At 35.5% G+C, this 16,393-nt stretch overlaps 1 long non-coding RNA gene across 1 annotated transcript in view; it reads left to right on the forward strand.

Annotated features, from left to right (window-relative positions):
- The first annotated feature begins 5,529 nt into the window (after positions 1 to 5,529).
- LOC311595669 overlaps positions 5,530 to 16,393 on the forward strand; it is a 54,496-nt gene continuing 43,632 nt past the window's right edge. The window contains exon 1 of the long non-coding RNA XR_014778529.1: positions 5,530 to 5,626. This is a non-coding gene — a long non-coding RNA (uncharacterized lncRNA). The remainder of the gene's footprint in view (positions 5,627 to 16,393) is intronic.

Raw genomic sequence — 16,393 nt, forward strand, 5'->3', positions numbered from 1 at the left:
AGACAGCTGTATTATATTCTTGCAAGACTCATGGATCATCTCAGAAAATGAGACGTGAATCTTCATTTGCTGGTTATGACAACATTTTACACATAGACTCGCAATAGCTGTGATGACATGCACAAGAGGTGCACAAGATTTTACTTGCAAAATCCCATCAGGGATATGGAAGGTGAGTCCTGCCCTAAACTGCTGCAGAGCTATTGACAATTGATGGGTGCTAGGGGAGGAAGAGTCACATTCTTCAGGTATGTGGCCCCTGAGAGGCTCCTCATGCTCCTGCAGATGGTTCTACTTAGAGGACTACATTCACTTAGTCTGTTTTAGTAAAAAAAAAAAAAAAAAAAAAAAAGGGAGAGGGAATCAATGAAGTTGTGAGGGAAAATATTGAGTGGGAAGGTAGAGGAGGAATTGGAATAAAGAAAAAGCGTATTACATTTGTTCAAAATTCACTATTTGCATCCACAAAATTCTCAGACAGAAAAGAGTTTTGTTATTTATATAAAATTGTACCATAAAATATTATATTGCATGGACTGTACATTTAGAAAGAAAAAACATAGATTATACCGTTACTACATACTACATGTAACTACATATATCATATGTGTTAATATCATCCCAACTATATGCTTTTTTATTTTTGGACCCATGTTTATTATAACAAAAATGTTTCATTTCCCCCAGATTCTATTTCCTTCTTCTCTAATTTGCCAGAAGACAAACCTAGAACCTGATGACAGCCTGTGTATTTCTCCATTGTAATGACTCTTTTCTTAGTCCATATAGATCTGATGACATTATCCCACCTCCAGCCTAGGATGTGGGGGAAAGCTCAGAGAGATACTTTACCTCTGGGTGCAGCTCAAAGACTGGCACAGAAAGAAAACAGATGCAGAAGTTAACTACAGATGGAACTTTGGTAGGAAATGTTGTGAAGATCTTCTTACTTAATTCAGAGGACGACTTTCTCTCGGAGGAAATGCTGGAAATGCTAATGCCTGAAATATTGAAATGTCATGGTTAAAATGCAATTATCACAACTAGGACTGTGTCACATGATGGGAAGAATGAGATACTGAAAATTTGGTTTGAGCCTCTGAATCTAACCATGTCTGAAACTACCGGTGCCTTTGCTAAATGTAGTCAAATAAAGCAAAATATTGTGCCTTTAGAAAGTATTGGCACAAAGGAATCTTTTTCACTGTTTAATCTATTACAGGTTTTATAACATTGAAACACCTGGGCATAGAGTTTTACATGTATAGCCCAGAACATGGAAGGCTAGGGATGGAGGATGCTACAAATGAGAGTATAGTCTGTCTTAAAGTAAGTATAAAATAAGCAACCAGAAACTAAATAAAACAATATACAATTAAATACAACAGCATACTGAAATGTGGATATATATTGATACCCTTCCCTGTCTATTTCTCTATCTCTGTTTGTCTCTGTTTCTCTCCTTGTCTCACTCTACATGTTGTTTCTTTTATCAAGTAGGTTTCCATGGTTGGTGTACTACTCGACTTATAGCTCCTCCTTTCATACTTGTGGTGGCCTCTACCTACTTTTCCATGGGGGATATGTCAAAGATCCTTTATAAAATCCTGAACATAATATAGACTACAATACAAAGTGTGATTTTTTTCTGTGCACAATTACAATGCATTCCTCCAACTGTCCCACACCATCCCTTTCCTGAGGCTACTCTTTTGCTGATAACTTCCTGATTTGCTTCTTCTTTGGACCAGTGTTAACACATCTTTTGATGATTTATATGAAAAGAATTTTGTTGCTAATGTCTGCTTAGATTCCTTGATAATGATGCCCAAGCATTTAGTATGAATAAAAATATTTCCCCAATAAACCCACCTTTGATAACATACTCAGTAAACCTACACTCATCTAATGGTGTTCTGGGGTTCTGAGAATATTAATAATTTCTACTGGTCCTGATTTATATCATAAAGTAGGTTAGGTAAAGAGGGAAAATGAACTGATTAATCATGCCTTTGAGACATAGTTAATTTTGATGATGGCTATTAATCACTTTCTGTTGTTTTAATTGTAATATCAGATTATTTTTCTCTTCGTAGTGAGTTTAGGCCTTCCTACCATAACAATGAGATATCAAAAGATGGTTAACATCTGTTTATCTTGCAGTACAATTTCTTACTCTTTTATTCAGTTTTAATGTTTATAAAGCTCTGGGAGGATTATGTTGAAGGAAGGTGGCCACAACTTTGGTATTGTCATGTTGTTGTCCTCTGTGTGGTTCCCATGCTCACTGGAGATTCTGCTCTCATCGAGATCTCTAATATCCCAGGTCCTTTCTTACTTCCATTCTTACTCCCTCCTACTGTGCTTAAATCCTTGCTTGTTCAGGATTTTCCTTATCTACCTTCGTGCAATCCCAACAACGTGATGGCTTTGTCCCTTTGAACGGGAGTTGTGGCTTATATGCACTTTAATTCATTGCAAAATCCTCTTGTCTGTATATTAACTTTTTAGATATAAGTTTTTATTTGTTGTTGTTTTTATTTACATTTAAATTCCTTCAAATCTTTAACCTTATCCCTTAATCCCTTACCTCTCTATAATCTTACTTTTTCTTCTTAAAAAATGATATAGACCATCAAGTTTGTCACAAAATTGCTGATTTTTTTCTTCTTTAACCAGAAACCCAACCTTCATTGTTAAGTATCTTCCTAGCCCCTTCCTGTGTGCAGTGAAGATGACCTTTTTTTCTCTCTGTGGGTAGCTACAATTCATTTCTGCCCCAAAACCTCAGTTCATTCACAGTTGTCATGATGGAGAGCACTGTCATTTCTATCTCTAGACTTTACCCCTGTAATTTATAGAATGTATTATGTTCTCCTGCCCCTTTCATTGTTTACAAAGTGTTGGGTTTACAATCGAAAAGAGTTGTCACTTCATAATCATGTACTATGATATTTAACCATTGTTGAGGTAGCATTAGCACTTTGAGTCTACTGAAATGGGCATTTCAAATATGTAACAAAAGTGACTCGTCAAATCCCACCCTGCTGTCAACATCCTTTCTTCCTTATTCACATCACCAAAATGGTGTTTTTCTTAGCAGCAGACTTTCCCTATAAGTAGGTAATTTTCATCTTATATCTTCTTGATGACACTATCCTCTTCTATGAGGGTCACAAACCAAATGAAAACAAAACAGAAAAACATTGCTTTAGGATGTCCCTGTAATGCTTAACTAAGAATAGCTCTGAGATTCACAACTGGCCATTGAAGGCAGCAACCACAGTTTTGCTTACTTCTCTGACTGTTAATCGACCAGATCTTCTGCTACATAGAAACTAATCTTATCTTATTACAATAGTAATTATAGTTACATAAATTTTAAAATAGTCTATGATTCACTATGATTGGGAAACCTTACTCTTGTAAGCTACCACGAAGCTGCTGCTAAAATTTTCATGTATCTGGAAAATGCAAAATAATCAATCTAGCTCTGCTTACATTCCAAGTTTTTCTTCCATTAATGGTAAAAACCAATGTCATTAACTTTCAAATATAACAATCCTGCCACATTGGTGTGTGCCAGAAATTATATACAGTTGGCAGTATAGGACTGAGCTTGGCATAGGTACATAAAGGAAAACCAAGTTTGTGCTTTGAAGGACCTTAAGTTGATCCATGCTTTCAGATGTTAAGTTTAACTTCAGCTTGTAGCCAAAAGCATCAACTAATTTGAAAAGAGGAAGAGTTTGTAATGGTTAATTAGAATACGTTTGCTTGGAAATAGTAAACAAATATTTTGTTCCTACTCTTAAAATCATACAAAATTCACCTAATTCTGGTGGTCAATTTAACATACTGCAGAAGATAGACACTCAATGAAGATGTGCCTCCATCAGATTGGCCTTGTTGTATTTGTTTGCAAATTTATCTTCAAATAAATGTTGGCACACAAGGAGGCAAAGGTTCTGGGTACAACCATAGTGATTACTCCTCAGAGGCAGATTGCCTACATCTACAAATGTGTACATTTTCTGACTTCCCAACCTGCAAGTTATCTAACAAATTCCTGATCTGAAAACATAACACTTGTCTACTGTAGTGCTTTCTTCAAGTAGCTGTCTTCCATTGCTCATTTTAACTTAGAACCTACATTCCTCATAGTAGGTGTTGGGTCTCTCCTTGGTCAGGTGAATTTCATTAATCTATATGCTTCTTAAGGGGGAAGTTTCTCCCATTTCTCCCCCACACTTCTGCAAATATAGCTACATTTGACTTCTGTCTATTTGCTAGTCGCATCATAGAATTTATGACTTGGATCAAACCGCTTGGGATTCTGTTAGCCTCCCACCAGCCTGATTAGTTTGCACTATGCTCTAGACATTCTGAAATATCCTAGTTCAAATACTCACCTAGGGAACCCCCTTCATGTTATAGAATTCCCTTCCCTTTGCACTGTGTGAACAGCCCCTGAGTTTCATGAAATATTGTGGCTCTTGGGATCTAAGCTCTTTGACGGGTTAGAGTATAAGCCTATTGCATGGGCATGTCCAACTGCTTCTAAACACTAGACACTTAACAAACACACATAGAACGGCACAAAAAAGAGATCAAGTTTGTTTCTCATTGGGAATTTAACTGAGAAACCAGAATCTTCAGAGAATACGGACTCCCTTGGACATCAGTGAAGCCCCTTCTCATTCTGTCTTAAGCTAATCTACCTTTTCTCTGAATACTTTTGAATTTATTGCCTCCCTCTCTCTATGCATCTCATTAATTTTAAATGTACCAAATGTCTGTTCTAGAACCCACAAGTTTATGGGAGGCTTTTAAGGTCGCAAAGTGCTAGAGATGGGAAATTTTTGACAGGAACCAATGGATCAGGTTTGACTTGGTTGAATGTTAACACTTTCCTCACCCTGGTCTTTGTGAGCTCTCATTTGGAATGTTTTACTTCCGTCTGAAGTGTGCTGTGTTCTTCATATCCCAGCTACTGGGCTCTTCTTCTCTTTGACTTCAGTGCCGTAATTTTCTGTGGAGAGACAGAAGCTAGTGTGCTGCATATGTCCTTCCATCTGCTTCCCCCAAACCCACATCCAAGAGAGATGGATAGTTCTTGCTGGAAGGTGTCCAGTCTTGACCAGTTTCTTTCCTCATTCTACTCAGAGTTGAATGAGCAAAAATAAGAGTAACTTTATAAAAATAGATAAAAGTGTGTGTGTGTGTGTGTGTGTGTGTGTGTGTGTTTCCTACTCCATGGACATAATCTACAAGAAAGAGGGCAGTGTATTAAGCCACATTCCACTGCCATGTGTGTACAGACAATCTGGGATAAAGAAGGTCCAATGCTCTACCCATGTGAACATCTGGGTAGGGAAGGTGGCAATAGCAGATTTCTCTCAGGATAAGCAGTTCTCTTGGACTAAATGGATATGCAGGCAGTAAGGTCGTAGATACTCATGTTGAAAGTCAATGTCACAAGTTCTGTCACACACTCTGAAATGTAAGTGCTCTGGCTTTCTTAGTGATGAAGCTATAATAAGAAGACTAAGATCATAAAAATTCCTCCTGCCTCAGTACCTGCAGTGACAAATATTCAATGTCATGACGCACCTTTGAGAATGCTGTGAGTGAGCCGGGCGTGGTGGCGCACGCCTTTAATCCCAGCACTCGGGAGGCAGAGGCGGGCGGATCGCTGTGAGTTCGAGGCTAGCCTGGTCTACAAAGTGAGTGTCCAGGACAGCCAAGGCTAACACAGAGAGACCCTGTCTAAAAAAAAAAAAAAAAAAAAAAAGAGAATGCTGTGAGTATGAACTGATGAGTAAGCATTTTATTTCTTTGTTGGTTATTTCCTAAATACATTTTATGTAAATTTATTTTTTACCATGAGTAGTTAAAGATTTAAGTTTTGTTTTCTTTGGGGCTGATAATTTTCTCCCTTTTAGATTTAGATATTTGGTTCAACATTTCAGCCAAGAAAAAAAAATCACCCCCCCCCAAAAAAAACCCAACCAAACAACAAAATCTACTTCTCCACATAATTTTCTTATCTACTTCTTATGTAAGTCATAAACTCAAATTGTTAGGGATTTTGGGATTTTATTTAGTAGGGCAGTAAAATAATCATTTTGATACAAAATTTCTAGAAATCATGCTAGTGTTTCTCTGTGTGTTTATGAAAAATTTTAAATGATAGGAATAAAACAGGCAATATATCATATATCTGTAAAGTTACATAAAACAGACTAGAAACAATGTAACACCTTAGAAAGTTCAAGTTAAACCTGAGCTGAGAGTGCATGGGTTAGAAGCAGTTGCATCCTCTACATTCTCAATTCTCTTTATTAAGTTCTTGTAAAATACGCATGGACTTCTCCAGTACTAGTATTCATGATGTGCTATTAGTTGTGATTGCTTAAATTTACATTCTTGAATAGAGAGCAAAACATTCTTCTAGGTCAAATTAATTGGAGAAATTTAAGTATATGATTCTATGCACCCACTATTGGTCATATGGAAGACAGTGATGAATATATATATTAGTAACAAAATAACCCCTTGACCCACCAAAAGCAGGGAGCAAAATAAATCTGGGATAGAGAAAGATTCAAGTTAGGCCTGAGGGACATTTTCAGTTTTACAATGAAGTTGTGGCCTGAGGGGACAATGTCTTGCCCTGGGCAATGCTACTACTTCAAGTATTCTAAACTCCTAAACAGTTCACTCAATCCTCTTCTGAAATTGCATGCATAGATGATAATCCAGGGAGCTGGGGAGCACCAGATGCCCTATTATTAATATCTGGCATGCAATATTTCATTCAGCAAGTAATGACTCTCTTTTTGTGGACCCACAGCACGAAACCAAAACAAATGTGGCTACACTTTGTAATAAGTGACAAATCTCTTTGCTCCCTTTGGTATTCATTGTGGTATCATTAATCAATGCTGAACTCCTGATAATACATCTTGATGTTCCCAAAAATGTGAAAATGCATTATTTCTCAGTTGTCCAGTATTCTACATGCCACACTCTTTCTTTGAACACAAGAAAGTTCTAAAAAAGTGAAAAGGAAAGAACCTTTAGCTTAAATTCAGCTATTCAATTGTTTCACCTTCGAGACCATCACGACTACCTTGGGATCTCATTAAGAAATGTGAAGATTGCTTTGTCATTTGTATATTGTCCCTGGAAGGAAAATAAAACTGTCCTTTTCATTTGAACCTGTAGTCTAGGAATGTTGTCAATATCTACATTATGAATATGTATATATGCCTGTTCTTACATCCAATGCAGATGATGAGCATAAAAAGGAAAGAGAAAAAAAAATGTCCATTTGGTCCACTTCCTGATGGGAACATTATCCATCTGTTCTTAACAGACTGTAATCAGCCCTATTTATTTTTGATTTTATTTTCTAAAAGAAATCGACAAAGACAAAAAAGATGCTCTTAGGGTTTGGGAAAAATAACTTCCTCATCACGAATCACTACTGATCAAATTTTAATCATGTCGTGGATCATAGCCTTAAAGCAGTATCAATAGACTAAATAATGCCCTTACAAGCTGCAATCAGAGCAAGAACAATGGAATTTAATGTCTGTCTCTCACATTTTCAGAATGTATTTTTAATCTTTATCTCAGTAATACTAATATCTTCTTATTTAAAACAAACAGCAGCATTTACTCATGGCCTACATCCAAGTCTTGCTTTCTAGAGGAATAACATTTTGCTTTTTTCAGTGATTCAGTTGCATTTTTTTTTAAATCAGAAAGCCTCTGAGGCAGCCTTTATGGCTTCATTCTATGCACATGATGTTTTGGGCAGCACTGTTCCAGTCTGTGCATTCATACAAACTTTGAGATGGGTGCCTGGTTGCTTCCTAGAATTCATTTTTCTTCATTCTACCTCAATTCACTAGCCCTCCTTTTTAGTAGGTTCCACAAAACAAGTAAAGAGCTAATCGATTGATTTGGAATGAAGAAAAGAACGTATGAAATATAGGAAACAGGTCACAAAAAGAAATGAACATTTCATTTTAAAGTAAAGACTCAGGACATCAGTGTGCTTCCAACATGGAGAAAAATTCATGCCATTTGGAACAAGAGTGCAGTGTGCACAAGAGATCATGTGGACGTGGGCAGCCAGGCACATACGTGTGTTCTACTGCTTCCCAGCATACTTATTTCTGCCAACTTCTTACTATTGCTTTTTTTTCTTGCATTATTGAGTTTCCCCAAATCTCTGTTTATAGAAGTCATTCAAATATAGAAGTATGGCAAAGAAACTAGTTGGAAACTATGATGTAGGAAAGTATGATTTAAAAAAAAAACATAGAGAGAGTTGGGAATTTCTTTTTGGGGCTTATAGGTGTCTTATTTATTTTTTTGTCCATTTTTCCTTGAGATTAATCACACTTTTACCAGGTATCTGCTACTGATACAATAAAAGTCAAGCTGAGAGAGAATTCTATGAACTCATTTTTCAGCAAGTCAATTTCAACATTATTTTTCTTGGTGTGGTCTTATATCCATTTGCCCTGTTTTCTAACTTGGATTAAGTTTTTGATGAATGAATCCTTCCATACCTTTGTAGATGCCATTGTCTAGCAATTTGAGGTAAGTATCTGTGGGCTAAGGATGTAGATTTTTGGGCTAGTTCTGAAACATACTTTTGCCGTTTAGACCGCCACTCAGCCAATTCTTTGTTTCCTGAGGGTGATTCTTAGCTGTCCAAACGGCACCTTCATGATCTGATGATGGTACCTGTCTGCCTCACTGTGATAAGTCCTTTAGCTCTTTTCATCAGTTGGGTATATTACAACTTACTCATTTTCTTTCAGTCCCTTACCATCTATTGACATCTGTTACTAATTCTTATTTCATTGTTTTAACCTTATTTTCCTTCAAAGCTATCTTTGTTATTTTGAAGGATGTTCAGAAGGGGAACACATGAATAGACATATAAAATATGCCACATCTAATGAGAAATTCTTTGAAGTAATCAAAGAAATTACTTTATTGTAAACATATATATTTATGTACTTGTGAATTCTATTTCTCTAGACTGTTTTTGAGTTTTGTAAGGAGGGCATACTATCTTATTACTTTCCCAAGAATGACCTTAAAGGCATTAAAGTGTTTGCTTTGCAAACTGTATTTCCTGTTGAGGAGTGTAGTGATGGAGAGGTGAGCAGTGTGTGTATTACAAAAATCCAACATTTTACTAAGTAAACTACACATAAAACGTTTTACAAAATAAACTAGTTCTTAACGTTGGATAATGTTACCAAGCAATTAGTATCCCTTTCCGTGATATTCTGCAATGAGGTATAGAAATATTTGTTTTGAATAGACACACTTGACTAATGAGCTGTCTAGAACCAGCCTAAACTACTAGTATTTCAATGAAACAATTAATACATTATAGGAACATTTCCATCTGCTATAATTAATGGTAAATCAAAAGAGAAAAACATATTGTGGTGCATAATGTAACAGACTACTTCCTGTACCACATGATTCAAGTTGTTCTGTTAAAAATCTAAGCTCCCTCTCATTACTTATATCCAATTCATCGCCAAGAACTATTGGTTCTACCCAGAATAGTTACAGATCACTCAATTGATCTCTGATTCCATGGAGTGAAATATAATGGTTATATTCATTATTTCCTATCTTGTCTCCCCTTCCAATTCGTTCTCCAGCCAGCTGTCAGAGATCTCATAAAGACGTAGAGCAGATCATGCTAATGCCCTTCTTCAAATGCTCCAACCCAATGGCTCTTATGATCTTTAAATGTCTGAGCCGACATTAAATTAGAGGAAATTCGGGGGACAATATGTTTAGCAACCGTTATGAGTGGAGAACCAAGCAGATTTGGCATAAGAAAAAAAATCTAAATTTGATGCATTCTGAGATCATATCTACCGTATTTTTCAGACCATAAGATCCACCCAGTATGTAGAGCAGTAAAACTAGAAAACCCGTAAAAACAGGAATCAGACCATAAGCCGGGGAAAAGTGCATCTTATGGTCTGAAAAGTACAGCATTTTCTTTTTCTTCTTCTTCCTCCTCTTCCTTTTTCTCTTCCTCTTCCTCTTCTTCTTCTTCTTCTTCTTCTTCTTCTTCTTCTTCTTCTTCTTCTTCTTCTTCTTCTTCTTCTTCTTCTCTTTGTTCTTTCTTCTTTTTTCTTCTTCTATACTGAAGTCTATATAATTTTCATAATCTAGTTTTTAAAGTGTTTTAGGTCAAGTGTTATTTTTTCAGAAAGGTTGTACACAGCCCCTTTATAAGACATCTCTTTCAAAATTCAACTGCTTTATATGACTATTCTATTTCCTTTAATTTATTTATTTGTGTTTCAGTCTACTCGGGCTACTTTTTACAGAATCTTGTATAAAGGGTGCCTTGTATATAATGCATTTCTATTTTTCATTGTTTCAGAATTAGGCAATCCAAAGATCAAGATGCCAGAATATGTCCTGTATGGTGAATATCTGTTTCTAGGCTCACATATGTAGTTTTCTTGTGTGCACATGTGGTAGAAGAGAGGCCCTAACAATCTTGTTCTTCTGTAATGAATACCAATCCAATGAGGGCAGAGTTTTTATAGTCTGATCCCATTAAAAGGTTGATACCCTATGAACATATACAGGGGGAGGAAATCCCCCTCAGGAACAGTCATAGGGGAGGGGAATAAGGGGAAAATGGGAGGGAGGGAAGAATGGGAGGACACAAGGGATGGGATAACCATTGAGATGTAACAAGAATAAATTAATAAAGGAGAAAAAAATCAGAAGTTAAAAAAAGGTTTATATTCTAATATTGTTACCAATAGGTTATTATTTCTTTTTTAATTTTTAATTTTAATTTTATTTATTTATTCAGATTACAAATCAATTGTTATCCCTTGTCTCCTCCCATTTCTCCCTCCCTCCTGCTTTCACCCTATTCCCCTCCCGTAGGTTATTATTTCAACACATGATTTTTGGGAGACACAGAGTCATCCTGTAGCACTGTATTTTATTATTTTTTAAAAATTTTTCTGCCTTTCTTACCCTACAATGAAATGCAAGCATCGTGATGATGGAATGCCTTAATGTCTTTTGTTTTTAGTATCCTCAGTAGTTAACACTTTGTCAAGAGGGCTGAGCAGATACCTTCCTGAGTCAGACAACTTGTTCTCCAAGCATGTGGATATGGATTTAAGTCCAAGCATCCAGATAAAAAGTCTTGCACGTGTATTTCTGTGGCTCACAAGAAGATTGGCTGGCAGTAGAGGGCAGAGGCAGGTAGGGATGTGAGCTCTCTGGCCAGTGAATCTAGCAGAAAGAGTGAAGTTCCAGTTCAGTGAAAGATACTGTCTCAAGGGTATAAGACGGAAAGTAATAGATGGAGTTACCAAAGTCCTCCTCTGATGCTCACACGGCCACTCATGAGTGTATGCACTCCACTATGATGATGTATTCTACATACCAATCCATATATAAAAGTTATAAGAAAAATTAGGTTATGAAGATTTTGTAGACCCCAGTGTTCTACACACACACACACACACACACACACACACACACACACACACACACAAACACACACACACACACCCTACATGTTAAGAGAAGGCATATTAAACATATAAATGAAAATGGTATAATTAAACTCCATTATTTTATAAAATTAATATAACATTATATAACATAATATGTTGTACATATAATGAGTGTTATTTTATTGCATTAAAATATACATCCTCTAGAATCTTGCATTGTACATGGGACACTGAGAATAAAGACAGGCATGGTCACATTTTGTGAATGTTGCTATTTAGCCAACAGAACAAAGATTATCTTATGGAAATTACAGTTATTCTCCTGGATTACAAGATACCTTCAGTGTACTTCCTCAACATTATCATAGTAAGGACATCAAATGTTTAAATACTTTGTAAATAATTTCGAGCAGCAATCTGGGCTTTGATCCTGTTTGTACATACCTGAAATAGTGGAAATAAAGCAATTTTTCCATTTAACGGGCAGTTGACATCATTATTAAATAATCATATTAGCATATGTTCAGCCATTCTACATGTTTTAGTAGCTAGCCCTGTCCAGCAACTGTTACCTCAGCTTGGTGTGGAAAGATGAGATCCAAGAAGATAAGTGACTTTCCCAAGGCAAAATAGTTTTGGTGTTTTCTCTGAGTTTTATTGTTTTCTACATTAACAAAGAAACAAAATCTGGAAATCCTTCTGATTACTCCTTCAAGATCAATGAGTAATGCCCATTGGGCCAGTAGACATGACAAATAATTTATAGTCCATATTTATTTCCTATATTTTTTTTCACCAAAAAAGTAGCAAATTCTGCTTCTTTGCCTGAGGGGAAAAAGAAATAAAGGTTACCTTCCAAATGCTTCATTTTCTAAAAATTAAACCCATTTGTCAGATTATAGTAGGCCTTATGAAGGGAAGGGGGTAGTGACTTTGAAACAAATATTAAATGGAAAAAATATAATTTTCCCTCAGTTTAAAAAGAAGTAAAAAGAAGTTTTTACGATTGGAAAAACTGGGTATATATGAGCTTGTCAACCAAGGAGCCTACACTCCCTTCTGTCTTCCCTACCCTCGCTAAGCAGCACTTTAAAGAAAAATTCTGGAGTGAATCTCTGCAGAGATTCTTTCCCTCTCTTCCTAGTTGTGAGACTGAATTGGAACTGCTAAAGCTGAATGGGTACAGTGAATGATATAGTGACCAAGTTAATGTGAACAGACATCTACTGCTTTCACACATGGCATCCATGGGCCATCATGTTGGAAGGGATATGAGGGAGAGCGAGGTGACAGTTGTTGAATTTCATGTCTGTCTAGATAAAGCATTATCATAATTAATGTGAGCTAAAGAGCATAGATATATATATATATATATTTGCCAGTACTTACATGTGTTGATATTTGTTGTTGAATCACTGTTATCAAACAGCTATAACCTTTAGGAGGAATTCATTAGCTGTTATTATTATAAAATAACAAAAACCATATTGTTTTATAATTATGAATGTCAGAAGTCCTAAAACTGAAATCATGCCGAGGGTTCATTTTTCTCTACAGACTTTAAGCAAGAATCTATTACCTTTTTAAGTTTCCAGAGCTGTTAGTCCACAATTCCATTTTAAACCTAGCATGGTGTTATCTCTTTCTGCATTTCCTCCCCACCACCATATCTTTTCTGGCTACTCTCTTATTCTTTCCGCTTTACAAACTTTCTGATGTTACTGCTATGAGCTAAAGCACTTGTAATAGTTTTTTTTTCTGTCAAAATGCTTAACTCACATCTTTAAACTCCCTGTATAAGACAAAGTAAGCTATCCATAGTTTTGTGATATTTCAGTATTTTCTTTGGCAAACAAGATTACTGATCTCCCTCCTATGTGGACTGAAATATTAACATAAATCTCCTTTGGATTAATACATAACTTTGTATGTATTAAAAAGATATGAACAAGTCAAACAGACAAACAAGGGGTTACAGCTAGTATGGTTAATGCTTTGGTTTTTTTAATTATAAAAATAACTTCATGTTCATTGTGATGAACTATATATATATATATATATATATATATATATATATATATATATATATAAAATGTGTGTGTGTGTGTGTGTGTGCCTCATACATACTACTTCTGAAATTGTATGTATGTATAAGCAAACGTTTTGTGATAAAGTCTCCCAACGATACCCTGGCCTGGCCTCCAACTTACTATGTAGATATGTGTGGCCTCCAACTTACTTTTCACCTTCATCTCTGGAGTAGTTGCTGTTATAGTCACATGTCATCAACTTATGGTTGGAAGTATATTTTAAATAAAATATACTCATAAGTAAAGATGAAATTTTTATCAAGAAATACAGTAAGTATGGGGGCAAAAGATGAAGGAATAATAAATTTAAAATATTTGCATATTGTTAAAGGCTCCATCCTATATTAATTTAGAAATAAAACAAATCACTTTAAAGATTTATATACATAAAATATAACTAACCTAATTTAGAAATTTAAAGAACAATAAATTTCCATCCTAGAGGTCATTTCTTCAGATAGAAGAATAAGGGTAGCTCTCATCTTCTGCTTGTATTTTTAAATACAAGATATAAAAGAATAGTTCAGTGTATCAATATAATTTCCTATACTAAGAGTAAATTGGAAAAGAAATAAGTATTTACATAGCTGTAGGAAAATCATCTAAAAAATGAATATAATATTTGCTCTTGACAAAACTTTAGGAATCAGAAATAAAAGAGACTGGTAATCTCTTTTAAACGTTAAATACATTAATTTAAGTACATATTTAAATAATGACTAACAGGGTTGGAGAGATGGCTCAGTGTTTAAGAGCAGTGGTTGCCCTTCCAGAGGGCTATATTTGATTCCCAGAACGTTCAGGGCCATTCAACAATCATTTTAAACTCCAGTTCAAGGGGATCCAGCACCCTCTTCTGGCTCCCAGGCTCCAGGCATAAGTGTGGTACACATAAGTGCATGGAGACGAAACATACACACCAAATGATAAATCTTTTAAAATTAATGTTAAATGCCTAGTAATAAATGGTATAGTCTCAGTTCAGAAGAATGAAACAGCTATCCTTTTTCTGATTTTGGAAAAAATAAACAAGGAAACAGAACAGAGAAGTTAGTTTTATTACTGACAAAGATTCTTAAGAATATGATGTAATCATATCTCTTACCTCAGTGCTCATGGCTCAGGGAATCCTTATGTAAAAATAGGCAGAAAGGCTTTAGGAGCCAACAGGGATGGAAAACACCAAGGAAATAAGGCCTTGTAGGCACAGCAGGTCCAATGCACATAGGAACCCACAGAAACTGTGGTAGCATGCAGAGCCTGTGCAGGTCTAAGCCACACGAGGTCTCAGTGTTGAGAGAAATGGACACAAGCCCCTGCCCATAACTCAGAAGCTATCTCCAGCATAAATAAGCCATAGCTGTTGGCAAAGGAAAAATGAGGATTTTCTCCATAGAGTCTGAACAGGTAGGCAAAGCACTCTTAAGACTGGGCCTCATGCCTTGAGCAGATGTCCCACAGAAAACTGCACCAGTGGGATTTTTCTTTCTCTTAATGCTTTGGACATATTTTTAACCTTATAGGTCTTTTGTTTATATATTTTGGCTTCTGATTTTATGTTTTTATTGCATTTTTCTGTGTGTGCTGCTTTTTTCTTTGGCTCCTTCTTTCCCTCTGGTTGTTTGTTTTGTTCTATTCTAGATTGTGTGTCTGTACTTTTTCTTTTCTTATTATTGGCATCTTAGATGCCTGTTTTGTAATGAGAGAGAAAGAAGGGGTGTAGGTTTAGGTGGAAGGGGAGGTGGAAAGGATCTAAGAGGAGTTAGGGAAAAAATAGTCAGAATATATTGTACAAAAAAAATGTGTTTTCAATAGAAGAAAGAGAAAGTGATGTAAGTATTCTGCCATATCAACTCCTAATTCTTTCCTCTGAGCTGAACTTGCTGCTTCAAACACTTGGTGCTTCCCTCTGTCTGCATCAGAATTCCAAAGAGAAAAAATTTGAAGGGAACAGAGCCTAATATAGAGTACCACAGGCTTGATTTCTTCTCCTAATCTCTACCAGTTTATGAAGTGGAGGCAGCAGGTACTTTAGAGAAGGAAATCATTACAAAGATGAGGAGTGAGACATAAGGTTATTCCTTAATAGTTATTTTCTTTTGCTGAACTTGGGACACAATAGTTATTTCTATATTATATCCCTTATTCAATTGTATTGCAGCAAATGAAGTCATCACAAGTAATTGTAGCTTTAGGAACTGAAAGAGACAAAAGGAATTTTTCTATTGCATATACTATAATCCTCTGGATGCAACCTAGAAAAAAATTTCAGTGTTTGAAGCATTGAGAATTCCAGAATTGCAGGATATATTACCAACTTTTGAAAATAGAAAAAAGTGATAAGAAAGGCGTAAAAGAAAATGTGAACAAGTGGAGAAATGTAGCATGCTTATTGATGAGTGTGCATTTTATAACAATGACAATTTTCCTTCAAATTCCTTTATATCTTCAATGTAGTCCCCATTACAAATCCAAGGGTTTTATTTTCTACAGAGATTTGTAAAGTGACTTAAAAATCATATGAGAAGTAATGTTTCAACAATCATTCAGGAAGCAAATACAGTGACAAATATAAGATGATTGGGTAATAACAGAAAAACTCAGAGACAGATTTTCACATGAATAGAAGATTGATAAGCTTGATGAAGAATAATGTGTAAAAGGTTATTTAATAAATTATTTTAAAACAATTGGCTTTAATGTGAAAAATTATCATTACATACACAAGAATAGATGATGTAATTTATAAAA

The sequence above is a fragment of the Acomys minous genome (genome assembly GCF_964271855.1).
Source record: "Acomys minous genome assembly, chromosome: 4".
NCBI classification, from domain to species: domain Eukaryota; kingdom Metazoa; phylum Chordata; class Mammalia; order Rodentia; family Muridae; genus Acomys; species Acomys minous.